This window comes from Syngnathus scovelli, chromosome 3, assembly GCF_024217435.2.
Source record: "Syngnathus scovelli strain Florida chromosome 3, RoL_Ssco_1.2, whole genome shotgun sequence".
Classification (NCBI taxonomy): Eukaryota; Metazoa; Chordata; class Actinopteri; order Syngnathiformes; family Syngnathidae; genus Syngnathus; species Syngnathus scovelli.
In genome coordinates this window covers 1862510-1887623 of record NC_090849.1, presented here as the reverse complement: position 1 = coordinate 1887623, position 25114 = coordinate 1862510, and the positions used below count along the sequence as shown (strand labels likewise).

The 25114-nt window shown below is 45.6% G+C and overlaps 1 long non-coding RNA gene across 1 annotated transcript; it reads left to right on the top strand.

The window, feature by feature from the left end:
• Positions 1 to 600: 600 nt before the first annotated feature.
• On the top strand, positions 601 to 995 carry LOC137840166 (uncharacterized). Its single transcript, XR_011086647.1, has 2 exons — positions 601 to 792; positions 930 to 995. It is a non-coding gene; the product is annotated as an uncharacterized lncRNA (long non-coding RNA).
• The last annotated feature ends 24119 nt before the right edge of the window (positions 996 to 25114 follow it).

The following is a 25114-nucleotide window of genomic DNA, read 5'->3' as shown; positions in this document are numbered from 1 at the left end:
GCATAGTAAAAAGTGCTCTTGGCAGCTAGAGAGTGCCGCGTTGGCCACTGCGCATGAAGAAATGACCATCTGCAACGTTTGGTTTAGGTTTTGGGTGCAGTTTTAATTTTATTGCTTAAATCGCATTTTCTCGACGAGCTGAGCACGTTTTCTGGAATGTGCTCCTCCCGTCACTCTGGTTGGGTGTGCATAGTAAAAAGTGCTCTTGGCAGCTAGAGAATGCCGCGTTGACCACTGCGCATGAAAAAAATGACCATCTGTACCGTTTGGTTTAGGTTTTGGGTTCATTTTTAATTTTATTGCTTAAATCGCATTTTCTCGACGAGCTGAGCACGTTTTCTGAAATGTGCTCCTCCCGTCACTCTGGTTGGGTGCGCATAGTAAAAAGTGCTCTTGGCAGCTAGAGAGTGCCGCGTTGACCACTGCGCATGAAGAAATAACCACCTGCAACGTTTGGTTTAGGTTTTAGGTGCATTTTTAATTTCATTGCTTAAATCGCATTTTCTCGACGAGCTGAGCACGTTTTCTGAAATGTGCTCCTCCCGTCACTCTGGTTGGGTGCGCATAGTAAAAAGTGCTCTTGGCAGCTAAAGAGTGCCGCGTTGACCACTGCGCATGAAGAAATGACCACCTGCAACGTTTGGTTTAGGTTTTAGGTGCATTTATAATTTTATTGCTTAAATCGCATTTTCTCGACGAGCTGAGCACGTTTTCTGAAATGTGCTCCTCCCGTCACTCTTGTTAGGGTTTTCCAGGTTATCTTTATCGTAGGATTATGTTGGAGTGCAACAGGTAATAAATACCTTACCTTGTCCTCCTTATCACAAGGTCATAAAACATCCCCTGACATGTTTAGACTAGAGGGCAAGGGCTTTAGCCAGCCTACCCATACCCCCACTCTGTTTCTCTTAATAAATATGCCCTTGCAGGAAGGAGACCTTTGAGATTTCATTCCTGGAGCGAGTGATCTCTCCACCTGCAGGTGTCTAAAAGAACTTGCCTTGTCTCTGTGTGGTTTTTGCAAAATAAGTTGGAGTGAGCAAATCTCTAACATTTTGGTGCCGAAACCCGGGACCCTCATACCCATCATCTGGCTGACGGAGGACGACGCGCTGTACACCGTCGACGGGCCAGCGTCCACTAGCCGGACCTGGTAAAGAAAGACCTGGGAAGGAAATTCTTCGCTGGGCCAGCATCTTAGGTCTGCCTTCGTCTGACAGAGGTGGATTGACGGGACCCGGCAGTGCAACGAACCAGGGGACAAGTAAGTTAAAGGCCTGAAGTTGTGTGATTGTGTTGTTGTGAAACGCGTATAAAAAAAAAAAAAAAAAAAAAAAAAAAACACAGGTGCACATGAGATACGGCTTTGGTTTGTCCGAGCTATGAGATTCGGCTTTGGTTTGTCCGAGCTATGAGATACGGCTTTGGTTTGTCCGAGCTATGAGATTCGGCTTTGGTTTGTCCGAGCTATGAGATTCGGCTTTGGTTTGTCCGAGCCATGAGAAAAATACAAAGCGCTTGAGTTTGTGTGGTTGGGAGTGTGACTGGTAGGATAAATTGACTAAATAGCAGTTCTAGCATTGATCCACGGCAATAATACAGGCTAGTAATTTGTTGAAAGGTCAATTTAAACCTGCATTGAGGATCCTCAAAGACATAGTTAAATAAATAAATAGTAATAAATAGTAATAATAATAATAATATTTTTGAGAAAAATAAATTGTATAACCTAGAACTACTAGAATTAAGATGGGAAATAAAAACGGTAAATCTCTAGTACCTCTTGACGGAGATGAGAAGTACATGGCGAGTAGATTTCTTAATTGTATGCAATATATGCCAAAGTGGAAGAAAAAGTATGGAGTAGAAGGGAAGTTGAGAGTTGAAGTGTGGAAGATAGTAGTTGATGTTTTAGAAGAGAGTGTGGATAAAAAGAAAAATGGACTGAAAAAGAAAAGAAAAGAAAGAGAATTGGATTGTGCTAAAGTGTGGTTGAAAGCTTCACAAGAGAGAAAAGAACAAATCCAAAAGACAAAAGATAGAAAGATGAAAGGTGATGAGGCTGAGACTATGTTTGTCAGGCCGGAAGACAATGAGGCCGGAGTGCGCAGGCGCACTGCCGCGGCCACGGCTCCCGCCGACGCTGAAGGCGCAGCTCGAGCAGAGGAGCAAGAGGGGCCTTCCGCTCGTACGCAAAACTTGTATCCAAGCTTAACAAACCTGCAGCCCCCCCCCCATATAACAGCAAAAGAAGTCAGGGTCACATTACTAGAAGTCCTGTACAAACAAGAAGTTTGACCACTGCTGCTAGATTTTCTCAAAATTTAGACAAGGTTGATGTGTGCCCAATGATACAGGTGCCAAACCCTAATGTAGGGGAAGGCCAACTCCCACATACATATGTTTTCCGGCCATGGACTTTGGAAGAGGCAAGAAAAGCTGTTGAAGGGGTTACCCCTGTTGCTGAAGACCCAGCTATATGGGCAGAGGACATGGCTGGAATTATACATTCCTATAGACTGAATGGACATGAGGCAGGAGAAGCTGCAATGTCCTCCTTGGGAAAAGACTGGGCAAAGGTTAGAGGAAATTATACAGGTAGAAATAATCAAGGGCCTTTTCCCTATCCCGTTGAGGGAAATCAATTGGGAGAGGAGTATGCAGCACAATGGAATGGTCTTGTGCAAAGAGTGCGAACTATATTTCAAAGACGAGCGAATTATGGTCATTTGGCAGGAATAAAACAGAAGCCTGGCGAAGATACTGATGATTTTCGTTTGAGATTTGAAAAAGAATTCAGGGTGCATAGTGGCATCCCATTCAATGATACAGCTGAGAGTGCTTATCAACAACAGCTTAAAAATGCGCTCCTCACTAATTTCCGCCCTGAAATAGGCAACTGGGTGAGGAAACATTTGGTGGAAGTGGATGTTGCAAGTGTGACAACCACTATGCAATGGGCCAGACATGCTGAAAAAGTGATCAAAAAAGGCAAAAGTTCTGATGTATTTCATCTAGATAATGATGATGATGAACTAGATGAAGATACAACAGTCTTCTTCCAAGGGTCCCAGCAAGCCAGAGGAAGAAGTAGAGGCCAACAAGGTCGCAGGCCGCCATATAATTCAAAGCCCCCACGAGATTCTGACAAGTGTTGGAACTGTGGGAAACGAGGACACTTAGCAAGAGTGTGTCGTTCTGCAAAGCAGTATCAATCAAAGGGTGCAGGAAGGGGCGGGGGAAGGGCCAAATTCTCAGCATGACTAGATCCCCCCCCCCCTTGACCTCTGGTGCTCCTATAGAGGAAGAAATAGTAGATGTCCATACAGCATGGGACATTCTGAGTGCATTAAAAGAAAAACCATATGTTACTCTAAACATTGGAGGCAGTGATGTCGAGTTTTTGTGTGATACCGGGGCTTGTAAAACCGTGATAAAAACTAAAGTCCCAAATCTAAAGGCCTCCCAAAATACTATTTGGGTGAAATCTGCTGATGGGCAGGTACACAAGGAGAGTATCTCTAATCCAGTTGAAGTGAGAGATAAGGAAACTGGAAGCATGGCTTCAGTTTCAATTGTCCTATCTCCAAAATGTCCCATAAACCTGCTGGGACGAGATCTGATGACTCGGTTGGGAATTGCAATAATTCCAGTAAAGGATGGCATGCGAGCATGTAGAGTGAGAGATGTGGACTCATATGCTGCACAAGCAGGTGAACAGATTTGCTGCTCCTATGCCATCCCTCCTGAACGAAATCCTAAACTCCCAAGCAGATTGCTGGGTGAAGCTCGAAAACAATTGTCCCAACCTGAATCAGAAATGACTTGCACTGAATTACATGTCACCATGAATATTCTCACTGATCCACAAGATGACTATATTGGAAGTTTTCTCAGCGACACAGAAGTAACTTTAACAATCACTGCTCTGTACACTGATCGCAGGTCATTTGCGGCTGCCGCTGTACGCCTGCCCGCTCCTCAGAAAGATAGATACAAATTGTCGGCTGTACCCCACATCTCATTGTTTAAACCTCACAGTATAACGTGGGCAGATGTGGGTTCCCGAATTAAACTTGCTGGATCTGTGACTGATTATGAGGACAAAGGTGATGGGTGGAGCTACAGTACCAGTTGTGACGTGTGGAAGCAAACAGTGTGTGAAGTGGCTGTAGGCAGAGCAGGCGCTTGTGCGCTTCCCTGACTAGTTGACATTTGTTTGAATGAAAAGGAGGAGGGGGAATTGGCTGGGCTTCCTGAAAAACTGTGGACCAAGGGCCCATCTGATGTAGGACTTTTAAAATCCATTTCCCCAGTACAGATCAAACCAAGATCAGAGTGGCGTCCAAGAGTTAAACAATATCCTTTAAAACAGGAGGCAATGAACGGGATTGCCCCTGTTATAAATGATCTTTTGACAGGAGGAATCGTTAGGGAGTGTTCGGATTCTCCTTGCAACACTCCCATTTTCCCAGTCCGAAAGGCCGACAAAATTAATTGGCGAATGATACAAGATTTACGAGCAGTGAATGATGCAGTGCAAACAAGAGCACCCAATGTGCCTGACCCACACACACTTCTGAACACTTTGAAACCTAATCAGAAGTATTTCACAGTAATTGATCTCAGCAATGCATTTTTCTCAGTGCCAATTCACCCAGACTCACAGTTTTGGTTCGCTTTTACCTTTAAAGGACAAAGCTATACATACACCAGATTGCCACAAGGATTTGCTGATAGTCCAACTATTTTCGTTCAAGCTATCATGTCCTGTTTGGCTGATTTTCAGATGTCAAACAAAAGCCAACTTCTAGTTTATGTAGATGATCTCCTGGTAGCCTCTGAAACTGAAGCTGCTTGCAAGGCAGACTCCTTAGCATTGTTACACTATCTCTGCAAAACAGGGAATAAAGTGAACAAAAATAAGTTACAATGGGTCAGACAGGAAGTGAACTATTTAGGTCACACTTTGTCAGCTTCTGGAAGACAGATACAAAGAACCAGAAAGCAGATTATTTCAGATACACCGAAACCTGAAACAAAAAAACAAATGATGTCATTTTTGGGGCTCTGCAATTACTGCAGAGCATGGATCCCATATTATGCGGAAAAAACACAACCGCTGCTGGATATTGTGCATGGAGTTCCCATGACAATGACAGAAAAAATCATGTGGACACCAGCAGCGGATGATGCTTTTGTAGTGCTGAAACAGGCTCTGATAGAAACCACAACTCTTATCTTGCCAGACTACAATAAAACCTTTGTGCAAACAGCAGACTGCAGGAATGGTTTTATGACCTCAGTGTTGCTGCAGAGTCATGGCAGCAAACTAAGACCAATTGCATTTTATTCAAAAAAACTGGATCCAGTGGCTCTGTCTTTGCCAGACTGTGTCCAAGCAGTATGCGCGGCGGCGCTTGCAGTGAGACAATCTGCAGATGTGGTGCTCTTTCACAAAATGGAGCTGCTGGTTCCACATGCTGTAGATGTGTTGCTGCTGCAAAGCAAAATGAACTTTTTGTCGCCAGCCAGACATCTGTCCTACACTGCTATACTTCTGTCACAACCACACATTGTGATAAAGAGGTGCACAATCCTTAACCCAGCAACGTTGATCCCGTTGCCAGGGGATGGAACACCACATAACTGTTTGGATGCTACAGAACATCTACAGCTGCCCAGAGGAGATTTAAGTGACACGCCACTTGACAAGGGGGAAAAGTGGTTTGTGGATGGATCATGTTCAAAGGATCCTAAAGGAAACAATCAAAGTGGTTATGCTATTGTGAAATTGCCAAACCAGATTGTTGAAGCAGAGAAGCTTCCATACACCAGGTCAGCACAGGCTGCTGAGCTGATTGCTCTAACAAGAGCTTGTCAATTAGCGGAAGATAAGGAAGTCACTGTATACACAGACAGTCAGTATGCGTTTTCTACTCTGTTCTATTTTGCGAAACAATGGGAGCGCAGAGGGATGACAACATCAACCGGTAAGCCGGTTACCCATGCCTCCTTGTTAAAAGACTTGTTGCAGGCCATTCTTTTACCTGCTAAACTAGCTGTGTGTAAATGTGCTGCTCACACCACTGGCAGAGATGAAGTCTCAAATGGAAACAGATTAGCAGACAAGATTGCAAAAGAAGCAGCTGCAGGGAGACATGGCCATGAAATTTTTTTAATGGGTTCAGAGGACACACAACTCATAGATAAGACTGTACTGACAGATATGCAGGGCAATGCTCCAATGATGGAAAAACGAATGTGGACGACAAAAGGTGCAATAGTGGATACAGATAATATCCACCGCATCAATGACAAACCTGTTTTACCAAAATCACTTTTTAAGGCAGCAGCGCTTGCGACACATGGGCCTTGCCATGTGTCGACAGGAGGGATGAAGTCCATCATAGATCAACAATTCACTACCTTTGGTTTAGATGCTTACTTAAAAAAATTTTGTAAAGCATGTCCTGTTTGTGTGAAACATAATCCACAAGGAAACATGAGACCTAAGAGAGGCTCATTTCCAAAACCCTCTTATCCATTCCAAATCATGCATATGGATTTTATTGAACTCACACAAAGTGGACCTTACAAATACTGCCTAGTGATGATTGATGCATTTTCAAAATGGGTGGAAGTAGTTCCATCTAAACGTGCAGATGCCTTAACAGTGGCAAAAGCTATCTGCAAAACCATCATACCAACTCATGGCATCCCCCAAACCATTTACAGTGACAATGGTCCACACTTTGTGAACCAAGTTGTGCAGAACATGGCTGTACACCTTGGAATAACGTTAAAAAACCACTGTGCTTGGCATCCTTCGAGCGCAGGCCTGGTTGAACGGGCAAACTTTACCATCAAAAGCAGGTTGAAAAAATGCATGGAAACAACAGGCAGACCTTGGCCAGAGTGCCTCGACTTAGTGAAGCTCTATATGAGAATTACTCCCACTTCAGAAGGACTAACACCTTTTGAAATCATACATGGGAGACCATATAGACTACCAGTGTTCCCTGCAGATTTGCAAAAAGCAGATGAAGAACAGACCTTGGCAGATTATCTAATCAGGACGCTCAAACTGAAAGATGTGTCAAATGCAAATTTACTGCCGCCTGACCTCTCTCCCTCACAGGTGGACAACACCATCAATCCAGGAGACTGGGTCTACATCAAGGTCATCAAAAGAAAGAACTGGGCCAGCCCGCGGTGGGAGGGACCGTTCCAAGTTTTGCTTGCTACTCCCACGGCGGTAAAAATCTCTCAACGGCCCAGCTGGATTCACCTCAGCCACTGCAAGTTGCAGAGAGTGCTGGACCCCTAATTCGGAGTGGTGGGGAAGGCTAACTACAAAGGGGCCCCGTCGTTTAGGGCGAGGCGTCTCAATGTTGGTGAAGAATTCATCGATCCCCACTCCGCTAGGCGAGGGGATGTCCCAGTGTCTCTGCCATCCTAGTAGCAACGGGGCTCCATATGCCAGATGGATCCTCTGCTGCGTTGTGGTTGGAGCGTGCTATGGTCTATTGACTCATCTGAACAGACCAAATGACAATGTTGCCCGTGGTAAACGATGGTCACATGATGAGAACTATGAAGACTGGTCAGGGGACCCCAGAAACCCATACGAAACCAACACTTGGTACCGGTATGTCAGGTTCACTGTGAGAGCTCACACACAGGAGGGATGCTATGTGTGTTCGAAACTCCCCCCTTCCTCCACGCAAGTTCGCTTGGAGGCCGGAGCAATGAATGTCACTGAAGCAAAATGTATGGCATCCATGGGAGGAGTTGGATATCAGCACCGTGCCGTCGCAGTCAATGATGCCGACCCTTACCGCCCTGGACTTGCTGACGGTGCCTGTGATCAGCTATTCTGGACAAATCTCAATGTGACTGTTAAAGGACGAACAATACCACAAGTGGCCTACACAGAAAGACCAGCTGGAGTGAATTACACATGTTACATCCAAGGCAACAAGACCCACGTCTGCATTAACGACGACTGCTCTCCAGGAGGAAACTGGATGGGAGCTCTGGACATCACCGATGAGTGTCAAGATAAGAGAGCCATTTCAGGTGGGGAGGGCTCTCCAACCAACATGGCCACACCATCGAACGGAACATACTTCATACAGAATGGCTGGTGGCTTTGTGGTCACAAGGTTTATCCGATGCTGCCCGCCAACTGGACAGGAGTGTGTGCACCAGTGTGGGTGACAGACCACACCTACAGGATACGACACCATTTGTTGACAGGAGCACATAACTCTACTGGACGTCGACGCAGAGCAGTTGCAACCTTTGACCCTCATGACCCTGTCTGGGGTGCGAACGTTCCAGAGGACCATAAAGTATGGTCTGCCGGAGACAAAGTTGTCCTTGCGCTCTTCCCCCAGAGTGGGGTTGGGAAACTATCGCTCTTCATCGAGACACTGAACTATCGTTTTCAATCCTTTGTGAATCTCTCACTGCAAGTCAACGACGGACAAAATAGAGAGATTCAGGCTATTAGACTGATGGTCTTGCAAAACAGGATGGTTCTGGACTTGTTGACGGCAGCACAAGGTGGTGTGTGCCACATCATTGGGACTTCCTGTTGCACATACATACCAGGAGAAAATGACACCCACATCAACGACGCCATGAATTCACTGCTGAACTTACAGCAGGCCATGTCTAATGACAAGGTCCCACATCAGTTTGATTTCTTTTCGTGGTTTTTCTCTGGCAACTGGTGGCAACTGCTTTTGAAATTGCTGTCTCCTGTGCTTGTTGTGCTGATGGTGTTGTGCTTGTTTACGACCTGCGTTATCCCATGTTTGAAGTCTGCTGTGTCAAAGTTTGTGTCCTCTACTGTAGCCCAGGTTCATATACAACTCCTTAGAGATGACGGATGTGATGACGATGATGAAACATGGATTGCGTAGATGCTGTTCTGTTGAGCATGTTTTACAGAAACTTGATGATTTGACCATCGAAAATGCTTCGCAAGTGATGGATACAATGATGTACTGTTTCTGTGTTTTTCTTTTTATTTTTTTATTATTCATAGCATTCTGGTCGTCTTAGGCAATGGGACCGTGTAAGAATTTTCCTGCTAATAACATCTGGCCGGCAGGTTTTTCGCTTACACAATAAGTTTGATCTTGGGGTATCAAGGTAATGCCTCGTCTTCACTGGAAAGTGTTGCTATCATTGTTTGTTGTTTTTATTTTTACCATTCTACTTTCTTCATTATACGTATATATACATGTGTTTTTTTTCCTTCTTCTTGCTTGTCTTTGTTGTTTGGGGTGGCATAATCATATGATAAATCAGGAGGGAGATGTTAGGGTTTTCCAGGTTATCTTTATCGTAGGATTATGTTGGAGTGCAACAGGTAATAAATACCTTACCTTGTCCTCCTTATCACAAGGTCATAAAACATCCCCTGACATGTTTAGACTAGAGGGCAAGGGCTTTAGCCAGCCTACCCATACCCCCACTCTGTTTCTCTTAATAAATATGCCCTTGCAGGAAGGAGACCTTTGAGATTTCATTCCTGGAGCGAGTGATCTCTCCACCTGCAGGTGTCTAAAAGAACTTGCCTTGTCTCTGTGTGGTTTTTGCAAAATAAGTTGGAGTGAGCAAATCTCTAACAACTCTGGTTGGGTGCGCATAGTAAAAAGTGCTCTTGGCAGCTAGAGAGTGCCGCGTTGACCACTGCGCATGAAGAAATAACCACCTGCAACGTTTGGTTTAGGTTTTAGGTGCATTTTTAATTTTATTGCTTAAATGGCATTTTCTCGACGAGCTGAGCACGTTTTCTGAAATGTGCTCCTCCCGTCACTCTGGTTGGGTGCGCATAGTAAAAAGTGCTCTTGGCAGCTAGAGAGTGCCGCGTTCACCACTGCGCATGAAGAAATGACCATCTGCAACGTTTGGTTTAGGTTTTAGGTGCATTTTTTATTTTATTGCTTAAATAGCATTTTCTGGACGAGCTGAGCACGTTTTCTGAAATGTGCTCCTCCCGTCACTCTGGTTGGGTGCGCATAGTAAAAAGTGCTCTTGGCAGCTAGAGAGTGCCGCGTTGACCACTGCGCATGAAGAAATGACCACCTGCAACGTTTGGTTTAGGTTTTGGGTGCATTTTTAATTTTATTGCTTAAATCGCATTTTCTCGACGAGCTGAGCACGTTTTCTGAAATGTGCTCCTCCCGTCACTCTGGTTGGGTGCGCATAGTAAAAAGTGCTCTTGGCAGCTAGAGAGTGCCGCGTTGACCACTGCGCATGAAGAAATAACCACCTGCAACGTTTGGTTTAGGTTTTGGGTACATTTTTAATTTTATTGCTTAAATCGCATTTTCTCGACGAGCTGAGCACGTTTTCTGAAATGTGCTCCTCCCGTCACTCTGGTTGGGTGCGCATAGTAAAAAGTGCTCTTGGCAGCTAGAGAGTGCCGCGTTGACCATTGCGCATGAAGAAATAACCACCTGCAACGTTTGGTTTAGGTTTTGGGTGCATTTTTTTAATTTTATTGCTTAAATCGCATTTTCTCGACGAGCTGAGCACGTTTTCTGAAATGTGCTCCTCCCGTCACTCTGGTAGGGTGTGCATAGTAAAAAGTGCTTTTGGCAGCTAGAGTGCCGCGTTGACCACTGCGCATGAAGAAATGACCATCTGCAACGTTTGGTTTAGGTTTTGGGTTCATTTTTAATTTTATTGCTTAAATCGCATTTTCTCGACGAGCTGAGCACGTTTTCTGAAATGTGCTCCTCCCGTCAGTCTGGTTGCGTGCGCATAGTAAAAAGTGCTCTTGGCAGCTAGAGAGTGCCGCGTTGACCACTGCGCATGAAGAAATAACCACCTGCAACGTTTGGTTTAGGTTTTGGGTGCATTTTTAATTTTATTGCTTAAATCGCATTTTCTGGACGAGCTGAGCACGTTTTCTGAAATGTGCTCCTCCCGTCACTCTGGTTGGGTGTGCATAGTAAAAAGTGCTTTTGGCAGCTAGAGAGTGCCGCGTTGACCACTGCGCATGAAGAAATGACCATCTGCAACGTTTGGTTTAGGTTTTAGGTGCACTTTTAATTTTATTGCTTAAATAGCAATTTCTGGACGAGCTGAGCACGTTTTCTGAAATGTGCTCCTCCCATCACTCTGGTTGCGTGTGCATAGTAAAAAGTGCTCTTGGCAGCTAGAGAGTGCCGCGTTGACCACTGCGCATGAAAAAATGACCATCTGCAACGTTTGGTTTAGGTTTTAGGTGCATTTTTAATTTTATTGCTTAAATAGCATTTTCTGGACGAGCTGAGCACGTTTTCTGAAATGTGCTCCTCCCGTCACTCTGGTTGGGTGCGCATAGTAAAAAGTGCTCTTGGCAGCTAGAGAGTGCCGCGTTGACCACTGCGCATGAAGAAATAACCACCTGCAACGTTTGGTTTAGGTTTTAGGTGCATTTTTAATTTTATTGCTTAAATCGCATTTTCTCGACGAGCTGAGCACGTTTTCTGAAATGTGCTCCTCCCGTCACTCTGGTTGCGTGCGCATAGTAAAAACTGCTCTTGACAGCTAGAGAGTGCCGCGTTGACCACTGCGCATGAAGAAATAACCACCTGCAACGTTTGGTTTAGGTTTTAGGTGCATTTTTAATTTTATTGCTTAAATCGCATTTTCTCGACGAGCTGAGCACGTTTTCTGAAATGTGCTCCTCCTGTCACTCTGGTTGGGTGCGCATCGTAAAAAGTGCTCTTGGCAGCTAGAGAGTGCCGCGTTGACCACTGCGCATGAAGAAATAACCACCTGCAACGTTTGGTTTAGGTTTTGGGTGCATTTTTAATTTTATTGCTTAAATCGCATTTTCTGGACGAGCTGAGCACGTTTTCTGAAATGTGCTCCTCCCGTCACTCTGGTTGGGTGTGCATAGTAAAAAGTGCTCTTGGCAGCTAGAGAGTGCCGCGTTGACCACTGCGCATGAAGAAATGACCATCTGCAACGTTTGGTTTAGGTTTTAGGTGCATTTTTTATTTTATTGCTTAAATCGCATTTTCTCGACGAGCTGAGCACGTTTTCTGAAATGTGCTCCTCCCGTCACTCTGGTTGGGTGCGCATAGTAAAAAGTGCTCTTGGCAGCTAGAGAGTGCCGCGTTGACCACTGCGCATGAAGAAATAACCACCTGCAACGTTTGGTTTAGGTTTTAGGTGCATATTTAATTTTATTGCTTAAATCGCATTTTCTCGACGAGTTGAGCACGTTTTCTGAAATGTGCTCCTCCCGTCACTCTGGTTGGGTGCGCATAGTAAAAAGTGCTCTTGGCGGCTAGAGAGTGCCGCGTTGACTGCTGCGCACGAAAAAATAACCACCTGCAACGTTTGGTTTAGGTTTTGGGTGCATTTTTAATTTTATTGCTTAAATGGCATTTTCTCGACGAGCTGAGCACGTTTTCTGAAAAGTGCTCCTCCCGTCACTCTGGTTGGGTGCGCATAGTAAAAAGTGCTCTTGGCAGCTAGAGAGTGCCGCGTTGGCCACTGCGCATGAAGAAATGACCATCTGCAACGTTTGGTTTAGGTTTTGGGTGCAGTTTTAATTTTATTGCTTAAATCGCATTTTCTCGACGAGCTGAGCACGTTTTCTGGAATGTGCTCCTCCCGTCACTCTGGTTGGGTGTGCATAGTAAAAAGTGCTCTTGGCAGCTAGAGAATGCCGCGTTGACTACTGCGCATGAAGAAATGACCATCTGCAGCGTTTGGTTTAGGTTTTAGGTGCATTTTTAATTTTATTGCTTAAATCGCATTTTCTCGACGAGCTGAGCACGTTTTCTGAAATGTGCTCCTCCCGTCACTCTGGTTGGGTGCGCATAGTAAAAAGTGCTCTTGGCAGCTAGAGAGTGCCGCGTTGACCACTGCGCATGAAGAAATAACCACCTGCAACGTTTGGTTTAGGTTTCAGGTGCATTTTTAATTTTATTGCTTAAATCGCATTTTCTCGACGAGCTGAGCACGTTTTCTGAAATGTACTCCTCCCGTCACTCTGGTTGGGTGTGCATAGTAAAAAGTGCTCTTGGCAGCAAGAGAGTGCCGCGTTGACCACTGCGCATGAAGAAATGACCATCTGCAACGTTTGGTTTAGGTTTTAGGTGCATTTTTTATTTTATTGCTTAAATCGCATTTCCTCGACGAGCTGAGCACGTTTTCTGAAATGTGCTCCTCCCGTCACTCTGGTTGGGTGCGCATAGTAAAAAGTGCTCTTGGCAGCTAGAGAGTGCCGCGTTGACCACTGCGCATGAAGAAATGACCATCTGCAACGTTTGGTTTAGGTTTTAGGTGCATTTTTTATTTTATTGCTTAAATCGCATTTTCTCGACGAGCTGAGCACGTTTTCTGAAATGTGCTCCTCCCGTCACTCTGGTTGTGTGCGCATAGTAAAAAGTGCTCTTGGCAGCTAGAGAGTGCCGCGTTGACCACTGCGCATGAAGAAATAACCACCTGCAACGTTTGGTTTAGGTTTTAGGTGCATATTTAATTTTATTGCTTAAATCGCATTTTCTCGACGAGCTGAGCACGTTTTCTGAAATGTGCTCCTCCGGTCACTCTGGTTGGGTGCGCATAGTAAAAAGTGCTCTTGGCGGCTAGAGAGTGCCGCGTTGACTGCTGCGCACGAAGAAATAACCACCTGCAACGTTTGGTTTAGGTTTTAGGTGCATTTTTAATTTTATTGCTTAAATCGCATTTTCTCGACGAGCTGAGCACGTTTTCTGAAATGTGCTCCTCCCGTCACTCTGGTTGGGTGCGCATAGTAAAAACTTCTCTTGGCAGCTAGAGAGTGCCGCGTTTACCACTGCGCATGAAGAAATAACCACCTGCAACGTTTGGTTTAGGTTTTAGGTGCATTTTTAATTTTATTGCTTAAATCGCATTTTCTCGACGAGTTGAGCACGTTTTCTGAAATGTGCTCCTCCCGTCACTCTGGTTGGGTGCGCATAGTAAAAACTGCTCTTGGCAGCTAGAGAGTGCCGCGTTGACCACTGCACATGAGGAAATAACCACCTGCAACGTTTGGTTTAGGTTTTAGGAGCTTTTTTAATTTTATTGCTTAAATCGCATTTTCTGGACGAGCTGAACACGTTTTCTGAAATGTGCTCCTCCCGTCACTCTGGTTGGGTGCGCATAGTAAAAAGTGCTCTTGGCAGCTAGAGAGTGCCGCGTTTACCACTGCGCATGAAGAAATAACCACCTGCAACGTTTGGTTTAGGTTTTGGGTGCATTTTTAATTTTATTGCTTAAATCGCATTTTCTCGTTGAGCTGAGCGCGTTTTCTGAAATGCGCTCCTCCCGTCACTCTGGTTGGGTGCGCATAGTAAAAAGTGCTCTTGGCAGCTAGAGAGTGCCGCGTTGACCACTGCGCATGAAGAAATAACCACCTGCAACGTTTGGTTTAGGTTTTGGGTGGATTTTTAATTTTATTGCTTAAAATTTCAATAAATAATAATAATTTCTTGAATTATTGGTTCAAGATGGCGGCGCGTGCACACGCAGCGGCCACTCTCTGTCCCGTTCGGTGTTTTGTGAGTGCTTACTGAGTGTTTGTCCGGCCGTTTTGTGTGTGTTCGTCTCGTGTGATACGTCGTGCTACTAGTGCGGCGGGCATGTTCTGCTCAACATCGGCGGAAGTGGGTTTTATGGCGTTCTGGACTTTGGTGTGGAGAGATTTGCTGCTGGTGTTAGCGCTCGGACTGCTTCGTCATGGAGCGACGCCGGACTGGCCTGCTCTTCCTCCCCCGGTTGGACTGCGTCCTGAGCTCGGACTGCTCCGTCCTGGAGCATTGTTGGGATGCGTCGGCAGCGGGTCTGCGAGGCAGCGGAAGAGGGGCCAGCGCGGAGACGTCGGGCCAGGCTTGCGGCCAACCCAGCTCGCCCATCCGTGCCTTCCATTCTCCTGGCGTACGTTCGTTCGCGGGACGACAAGATGGGTTGCGTTCGCCTGATAGGATCCACGAACCGGACAGTGCGTGCCTGCTGTGTGCTCGTGTTCACAGTGGCCTGGTTGACTGTCATCTTACCGGACTCTGCTGTGCATCGGGAGCGGCTAGCGTGCTATCACGCTTATTGTTCATTGATGTTGACTTCTTATGTTATTTTTCCTGTGTTGTTTACTTGTATGTGCGTTGTGAACTCTGTCTTGTCACCCTGGGATAGTGAGAAACGTAATTTCGATCTCTTTGTGTGTCTTGACATGCGGAGGAATTGACAATAAAGGAGACTTTGACTTTGACTTTGACTTTGAAAATCGCATTTTCTCGACGAGCTGAGCACGTTTTCTGAAATGTGCTCCTCCCGTCACTCTGGTTGGGTGCGCATAGTAAAAAGTGCTCTTGGCAGCTAGAGAGTGCCGCGTTGACAACTGCGCATGAAGAAATTACCATCTGCAACGTTTGGTTTAGGTTTTGGGTGCATTTTTAATTTTATTGCTTAAATCGCATTTTCTCGACGAGCTGAGCACGTTTTCTGGAATGTGCTCCTCCCGTCACTCTGGTTGGGTGCGCATAGTAAAAAGTGCTCTTGGCAGCTAGAGAGTGCCGCGTTGACCACTGCGCATGAAGAAATAACCACCTGCAACGTTTGGTTTAGGTTTTAGGTGCATTTTTAATTGTATTGCTTAAATCGCATTTTCTCGACGAGCTGAGCACGTTTTCTGAAATGTGCTCCTCCCGTCACTCTGGTTGGGTGCACATAGTAAAAAGTGCTCTTGGCAGCTAGAGAGTGCCGCGTTGACCACTGCGCATGAAGAACTGACCATCTGCATCGTTGGGTTTAGGTTTTGGGTGCATTTTTAATTTTATTGCTTAAATCGCATTTTCTCGACGAGCTGAGCACGTTTTCTGAAATGTGCTCCTCCCGTCACTCTGGTTGGGTGCGGATAGTAAAAACTGCTCTTGGCAGCTAGAGAGTGCCGCGTTGACCACTGCGCATGAAGAAATAACCACCTGCAACGTTTGGTTTAGGTTTTAGGTGCATTTTTAATTTTATTGCTTAAATCGCATTTTCTCGACGAGCTGAGCACGTTTTCTGAAATGTGCTCCTCCCGTCACTCTGGTTGGGTGCGCATAGTAAAAAGTGCTCTTGGCAGCTAGAGAGTGCCGCGTTGACTGCTGCGCAAGAAGAAATAACCACCTGCAACGTTTGGTTTAGGTTTTGGGTGCATTTTTAATTTTATTGCTTAAATCGCATTTTCTCGACGAGCTGAGCACGTTTTCTGAAATGTGCTCCTCCCGTCACTCTGGTTGGGTGCGCCAAGTAAAAAGTGCTCTTGGCAGCTAGAGAGTGCCGCGTTGACCACTGCGCATGAAGAAATAACCACCTGCAACGTTTGTTTTAGGTTTTGGGTGCATTTTTAATTTTATTGCTTAAATCGCATTTTCTCGTCGAGCTGAGCACGTTTTCTGAAATGTGCTCCTCCCGTCACTCTGGTTGGGTGCACATAGTAAAAAGTGCTCTTGGCAGCTAGAGAGTGCCGCGTTGACCACTGCGCATGAAGAAATAACCACCTGCAACGTTTGGTTTAGGTTTTAGGTGCATTTTAAATTTTATTGCTTAAATCGCATTTTCTGGACGAGCTGAGCACGTTTTCTCGAATGTGCTCCTCCCGTCACTCTGGTTGGGTGCGCATAGTAAAAAGTGCTCTTGGCAGCTAGAGAGTGCCGCGTTGACCACTGCGCATGAAGAAATAACCACCTGCAACGTTTGGTTTAGGTTTTGGGTGCATTTTTAATTTTATTGCTTAAATCGCATTTTCTCGACGAGCTGAGCACGTTTTCTGAAATGTGCTCCTCCCGTCACTCTGGTTGGGTGTGCATAGTAAAAAGTGCTCTTGGCAGCTAGAGAGTGCCGCGTTGACCACTGCGCATGAAGAAATAACCCCCTGCAACGTTTGGTTTAGGTTTTAGGTGCATTTTTAATTTTATTGCTTAAATCGCATTTTCTCGACGAGCTGAGCACGTTTTCTGAAATGTGCTCCTCCCGTCACTCTGGTTGGGTGTGCATAGTAAAAAGTGCTCTTGGCAGCTAGAGAGTGCCGCGTTGACCACTGCATATGAAGAAATAACCACCTGCAACGTTTGGTATAGGTTTTAGGTGCATTTTTAATTTTATTGCTTAAATCGCATTTTCTCGACGAGCTGAGCACGTTTTCTGAAATGTGCTCCTCCCGTCACTCTGGGTGGGTGCGCATAGTAAAAAGTGCTCTTGGCAGCTAGAGAGTGCCGCGTTGACCACTGCACATGAAGAAATAACCACCTGCAACGTTTGGTTTAGGTTTTAGGTGCATTTTTAATTGTATTGCTTAAATCGCATTTTCTCGACGAGCTGAGCACGTTTTCTGAAATGTGCTCCTCCCGTCACTCTGGTTGGGTGCGCATAGTAAAAAGTGCTCTTGGCAGCTAGAGAGTGCCGCGTTGACCACTGCGCATGAAGAAATAACCACCTGCAACGTTTGGTTTAGGTTTTGGGTGCATTTTTAATTTTATTGCTTAAATCGCATTTTCTCGACGAGCTGAGCACGCTTTCTGAAATGCGCTCCTCCCGTCACTCTGGTTGGGTGTGCATAGTAAAAAGTGCTCTTGGCAGCTAGAGAGTGCCGCGTTGACCACTGCACATGAAGAAATGACCATCTGCAACGTTTGGTTTAGGTTTTGGGTGCATTTTTAATTTTATTGCTTAAATCGCATTTTCTCGACGAGCTGAGCACGTTTTCTGAAATGTGCTCCTCCCGTCACTCTGGTTGGGTGTGTATAGTAAAAATTGCTCTTGGCAGCTAGAGAGTGCCGCGTTGACCACTGCGCATGAAGAAATGACCATCTGCAACGTTTGGTTTAGGTTTTGGGTGCATTTTTAATTTTATTGCTTAAATCGCATTTTCTCGACGAGCTGAGCACGTTTTCTGAAATGTGCTCCTCCCGTCACTCTGGTTGGGTGCATAGTAAAAAGTGCTCTTGGCAGCTAGAGAGTGCCGCGTTGACTGCTGCGCATGAAGAAATAACCATCTGCAACGTTTGGTTTAGGTTTTAGGTGCATTTTTAATTTTATTGCTTAAATCGCATTTTCTCGACGAGCTGAGCACGTTTTCTGAAATGTGCTCCTCCCGTCACTCTGGTTGGGTGCGCGTAGTAAAAAGTGCTCTTGGCAGCTAGAGAGTGCCGCGTTGACCACTGCGCATGAAGAAATAACCCCCTGCAACGTTTGGTTTAGGTTTTGGGTGCATTTTTAATTTTATTGCTTAAATCGCATTTTCTCGACGAGCTGAGCACGTTTTCTGAAATGTGCTCCTCCCGTCACTCTGGTTGGGTGCGCATAATAAAAAGTGCTCTTGGCAGCTAGAGAGTGCCGCGTTGACCACTGCGCATGAAGAAATGACCATCTGCAACGTTTGGTTTAGGTTTTAGGTGCATTTTTAATTTTATTGATTAAATCGCATTTTCTGGACGAGCTGAGCACGTTTTCTGAAATGTGCTCCTCCCGTCACTCTGGTTGGGTGCGCATAGTAAAAAGTGTTCTTGGCAGCTAGAGAGTGCCGCGTTGACCACTGTGCATGAAGAAATAACCACCTGCAACGTTTGGTTTAGGTTTTGGGTGCATTTTTAATTTTATTGCTTAAATCGCATTTTCTCGTCGAGCTGAGCACGTTTTCTAAAATGTGCTCCTCCCGTCACTCTGGTTGGGTGCGCATTGTAAAAAGTGCTCTTGGCAGCTAGAGGGTGCCGCGTTGACCACTGCGCATGAAGAAATAACCACCTGCAACGTTTGGTTTAGGTTTTGGGTGCATTTTTAATTTTATTGCTTAAATCGCATTTTCTCGACGAGCTGAGCACGTTTTCTGAAATGTGCTCCTCCCGTCACTCTGGTTGGGTGCGCATAGTAAAAAGTGCTCTTGGCAGCTAGAGAGTGCCGCGTTGACCACTGCGCATGAAGAAATGACCATCTGCAGCGTTTGGTTTAGGTTTTAGGTGCATTTTTAATTTTATTGCTTAAATCGCATTTTCTCGACGAGCTGAGCACGTTTTCTGAAATGTGCTCCTCCCGTCACTCTGGTTGGGTGCGCATAGTAAAAAGTGCTCTTGGCAGCTAGAGAGTGCCGCGTTGACCACTGCGCATGAAGAAATAACCACCTGCAACGTTTGGTTTAGGTTTTGGGTGCATTTTTTAATTTTATTGCTTAAATCGCATTTTCTCGACGAGCTGAGCACGTTTTCTGAAATGTGCTCCTCCCGTCACTCTGGTTGGGTGCGCATAGTAAAAAGTGCTCTTGGCAGCTAGAGAGTGCCGCGTTGACCACTGCGCATGAAGAAATAACCACCTGCAACGTTTGGTTTAGGTTTTGGGTGCATTTTTAATTTTATTGCTTAAATCGCATTTTCTCGTCGAGCTGAGCACGTTTTCTGAAATGCGCTCCTCCCGTCACTCTGGTTGGGTGTGCATCGTAAAAAGTGCTCTTGGCAGCTAGAGAGTGCCGCGTTGACCGCTGCGCATGAAGAAATAACCACCTGCAACGTTTGGTTTAGGTTTTGGGTGCATTTTTAATTTTATTGCTTAAATCGCATTTTCTCGTCGAGCTGAGCACGTTTTCTGAAATGCGCTCCTCCCGTCACTCTGGTTGGGTGCGCATAGTAAAAAGTGCTCTTGGCAGCTAGAGAGTGCCGCGTTGACCACTGCGCATGAAGAAATAACCACCTGCAACGTTTGGTTTAGGTTTTGGGTGCATTTTTAATTTTATTGCTTAAATCGCATTTTCTCGACGAGCTGAGCACGTTTTCTGAAATGTGCTCCTCCCGTCACTCTGGTTGGGTGCGCATAGTAAAAAGTCCTCTTGGCAGCTAGAGAGTGCCGCGTTGACCACTGCGCATGAAGAAATAACCACCTGCAACGTTTGGTTTAGGTTTTAGGTGCATTTTTAATTTTATTGCTTAAATCGCATTTTCTGGACGAGCTGAGCACGTTTTCTGAAATGTGCTCCTCCCGTCACTCTGGTTGGGTTCGCATAGTAAAAAGTGCTCTTGGCAGCTAGAGAGTGCCGCGTTGACCACTGCGCATGAATAAATAACCACCTGCAACGTTTGGTTTAGGTTTTAGGTGCATTTTTAATTTTATTGCTTAAATCGCATTTTCTCGACGAGCTGAGCACGTTTTCTGAAATGTGCTCCTCCCGTCACTCTGGTTGGGTGCGCATAGTAAAAAGTGCTCTTGGCAGCTAGAGAGTGCCGCGTTGACCACTGCGCATAAAGAAATAACCACCTGCAACGTTTGGTTTAGGTTTTAGGTGCATTTTTAATTTTATTGCTTAATTCGCATTTTCTCGACGAGCTGAGCACGTTTTCTGAAATGTGCTCCTCCCGTCACTCTGGTTGGGTGTGCATAGTAAAAAGTGCTCTTGGCAGCTAGAGAGTGCCGCGTTGACCACTGCGCATGAAGAAATGACCATCTGCAACGTTTGGTTTAGGTTTTAGGTGCATTTTTAATTGTATTGCTTAAATCGCATTTTCTGGACGAGCTGAGCACGTTTTCTGAAATGTGCTCCTCCCGTCACTCTGGTTGGGTGCGCATAGTAAAAAGTGCTCTTGGCAGCTAGAGAGTGCCGCGTTGACCACTGCGCATGAAGAAATAACCACCTGCAACGTTTGGTTCAGGTTTTGGGTGCATTTTTAATTTTATTGCTTAAATCGCATTTTCTCGACGAGCTGAGCACGTTTTCTGAAATGTGCTCCTCCCGTCACTCTGGTTGGGTGCGCATAGTAAAAAGTGCTCTTGGCAGCTAGAGAGTGCCGCGTTGACCACTGCGCATGAAGAAATAACCACCTGCAACGTTTGGTTTAGGTTTTGGGTGCATTTTTAATTTTATTGCTTAAATCGCATTTTCTCGTCGAGCTGAGCACGTTTTCTAAAATGTGCTCCTCCCGTCACTCTGGTTGGGTGCGCATTGTAAAAAGTGCTCTTGGCAGCTAGAGGGTGCCGCGTTGACCACTGCGCATGAAGAAATAACCACCTGCAACGTTTGGTTTAGGTTTTGGGTGCATTTTTAATTTTATTGCTTAAATCGCATTTTCTCGACGAGCTGAGCACGTTTTCTGAAATGTGCTCCTCCCGTCACTCTGGTTGGGTGTGCATAGTAAAAAGTGCTCTTGGCAGCTAGAGAGTGCCGCGTTGACCACTGCGCATGAAGAAATGACCATCTGCAGCGTTTGGTTTAGGTTTTAGGTGCATTTTTAATTTTATTGCTTAAATCGCATTTTCTCGACGAGCTGAGCACGTTTTCTGAAATGTGCTCCTCCCGTCACTCTGGTTGGGTGCGCATAGTAAAAAGTCCTCTTGGCAGCTAGAGAGTGCCGCGTTGACCACTGCGCATGAAGAAATAACCACCTGCAACGTTTGGTTTAGGTTTTAGGTGCATTTTTAATTTTATTGCTTAAATCGCATTTTCTCGACGAGCTGAGCACGTTTTCTGAAATGTGCTCCTCCCGTCACTCTGGTTGGGTGCGCATAGTAAAAAGTACTCTTGGCAGCTAGAGAGTGCCGCGTTGACCACTGCGCATGAAGAAATGACCATCTGCAGCGTTTGGTTTAGGTTTTAGGTGCATTTTTAATTTTCGAGCTGAGCACGTTTTCTGAAATGTGCTCCTCCCGTCACTCTGGTTGGGTGCGCATAGTAAAAAGTGGAATGGCAGCTAGAGAGTGCCGCATTGACCACTGCGCATGAAGAAATAACCACTTGCAACGTTTGGTTTAGGTTTTGGGTGCATTTTTTAATTTTATTGCTTAAATCGCATTTTCTCGACGAGCTGAGCACGTTTTCTGAAATGTGCTCCTCCCGTCACTCTGGTTGGGTGTGCATAGTAAAAAGTGCTCTTGGCAGCTAGAGAGTGCCGCGTTGACCACTGCGCATGAAGAAATAACCACCTGCAACGTTTGGTTTAGGTTTTGGGTGCATTTTTAATTTTATTGCTTAAATCGCATTTTCTCGTCGAGCTGAGCACGTTTTCTGAAATGCGCTCCTCCCGTCACTCTGGTTGGGTGTGCATCGTAAAAAGTGCTCTTGGCAGCTAGAGAGTGCCGCGTTGACCACTGCGCATGAAGAAATAACCACCTGCAACGTTTGGTTTAGGTTTTGGGTGCATTTTTAATTTTATTGCTTAAATCGCATTTTCTCGTCGAGCTGAGCACGTTTTCTGAAATGCGCTCCTCCCGTCACTCTGGTTGGGTGCGCATAGTAAAAAGTGCTCTTGGCAGCTAGAGAGTGCCGCGTTGACCACTGCGCATGAAGAAATAACCACCTGCAACGTTTGGTTTAGGTTTTGGGTGCATTTTTAATTTTATTGCTTAAATCGCATTTTCTCGACGAGCTGAGCACGTTTTCTGAAATGTGCTCCTCCCGTCACTCTGGTTGGGTGCGCATAGTAAAAAGTGCTCTTGGCAGCGAGAGAGTGCTGCGTTGACAACTGCGCATGAAGAAATTACCATCTGCAACGTTTGGTTTAGGTTTTGGGTGCATTTTTAATTTTATTGCTTAAATCGCATTTTCTCGACGAGCTGAGCACGTTTTCTGGAATGTGCTCCTCCCGTCACTCTGGTTGGGTGCGCATAGTAAAAAGTGCTCTTGGCAGCTAGAGAGTGCCGCGTTGACCACTGCGCATGAAGAAATAACCACCTGCAACGTTTGGTTTAGGTTTTAGGTGCATTTTTAATTGTATTGCTTAAATCGCATTTTCTCGACGAGTTGAGCACAGAGAGAATTATAAGGCGGCAAGCTTTGATGTCTATTCATATGCAAATGATTTAGGGGTAATAAAATGTTATGACCTATTGATGTTAAGATTTATGGCTTTTTTTTTATTGGGGGTCATAAATCACCCTCTTTTGATTTGTGGCGGGGTTGGGGGCATCAAGATGGCGTCAGGCGTGACGGCGCCATCTTTGACTGTCGCCATTTTGGTTTGCTGGCGCCATTTTTAAGATCTGGATATGTATGGGCATGTATTTTTATGAATCAAGACAGGTGCAGCACCTGAGCTAGCTTTGCTAACAGCCCTCTGAGCTACCTTTGCAGAGCCTTTCTGTTGAGAAGAGGAAGGGAGGGGGTTAGAGAGGCGTCATTATTACAGTCATTAGAGGTGGCAAAGTTGGCTTCAAGAGAGTCGCATATAATTTGAGAAACAATAGCTCAGCCAAAGTTATCTGAAAGCGGGAGACGCATGTAATTTGGTAAACATTGCTTTAGAGGATCAAGGGGGTTTTGGAGGATCAAGGGGGGTTTTGTTGAGAAAATCACACGGCTACAAGTCACAAGTTATCTCTAATGTAATTTGACAAACAATAGTGGAGTCGGCATTACTGGGTCCAGGTGGAACCGTTTAACTTTGGAGGGAGACAGACGAAGGCGTCTGTTTTTTTATGAAGGCTGTATAAGTTTAAAACATATCCTGATTTTAAAAAATGAAAAAACAAACACGTGATACACAGAGGTGTGGTTTGAGAGAGGGGCTGGACTTGTTGTTCGTATATTTACGCGAGAGTATCGGGCTGATAGTTCATAGAAAAAAGAGCTAAAGCTGTGGTGTTAAACTGCAAACCTGAAGCTCAAATCATGATAGCAGAAACGCCGGTCAGTATTCATCTTTGCCGCAGAGGCCCTGATGGTTTGCTAGATGCCCCTAGGAAGAAACAGATGTATCTAAGACGTATGCAACAAAGGCCTACAGAAAAACTTGAGCGGAGCTGGTATCTAACACCAGAGACTCAATGGGGATTTAAATTTTTTTACGAGACTGGTGAGTTGTCTTTCTTTATGAGAAACCAAGAGAGCTCTGGATCAAGCAACAGCAACTATGTGCAGGCCCACGCATTTGGTACTCTGAACTCAAATGATTGGGGTGTTTTAAATCAACTCCTGCCAGAGGTTTTGACTGAATTTCACAATGAATACGGGTCAGAAGGTGAGCTGAATGCAACTTGGATTTCAAAAATCACAGCCGGCGGGAGATGTTTTTTCCGGCTGAAAGTTTCTCCTCAAACTGTTGATGGGGCAGAAGATGGAGAGGTAATGGATTTAATGTTTTTAAAACTTCAAGCGTTCAGCAGCGAATGTGGGCTTTTCCAGACAATTTTGAATATACCGTTGACAGAATGGTATGGAACGATGCAAGCATATGGGGAGAGTATTACGGGGCTTTTTCTATCAAGCCGTGTCTGGACAAACGTCGTCGGAGTGAAACGTAAACTGGCTTTAGATTAACCCTTACTAAAAAATTAAGTTTAAACCCTGGCCCTCTTCAACACACAAGACTCTGTTCCTCCTCCTACCCCCCTCTTTTTCTCACCTGCTGTCACAGGAAGGTGGAGTTATAGTCATTAGCATAACTATCTAAATTGTAGAAGAGCGGGCTTGCAATCGTCTCTTTCACACACGCACGCACAAGAGAAAGAAGATGGCCCAAAAAATGCTTGCCAGAAGACTTTTACCACGTTCTACACCTACGGGGATCACGTTCTGGTCAACCCCTGACAACTCGGATGCAGAGTCAGATGCTGACGATGGGAACACAGCTTTCCTAGCGTCGCCAAGACCGACGCCAGTGGGGCCTGAGACATGGGCTGAAAGATTTGAGATTCTTCCGCTGCCGCCATCTGACCCGAACGAATGCATGTCACCGATTCGACTCGACGATCTGCAAACCGATTCTCTCTATGGAGCTTTGTCATCAACTTTCGACGTGTTTGAAACCCCTGAAACCTCGGGGCAGCAGCAGCAGCAGCAGCAGCAGCAGGAGGAGCAGCATGAACCGTGGTCCACGTCACGAGCCATTGAATTGTTTGATGGCGCCTGCGCACGCTATCCTGAAAATGGTATGGATTTGCCAAGCTTGTCTGCTACCGACATTAGAGTCTTACTCAGAGAGGCAGAATCGCACCTGCCCGCTGATTTTGAGGAGGTTGACGACACGATGGTCCTTGAGTTTGGGGCCGTTCCTCCGAGGGCCCCGGCGCCTGCGAGAATTAACACACAGATGGACACGGAGGCTGACGACACGATCGTTGACACTCCGATGGTCCTTGAGTTTGGGGCCGTTCCTCCGATGACCTCGACACC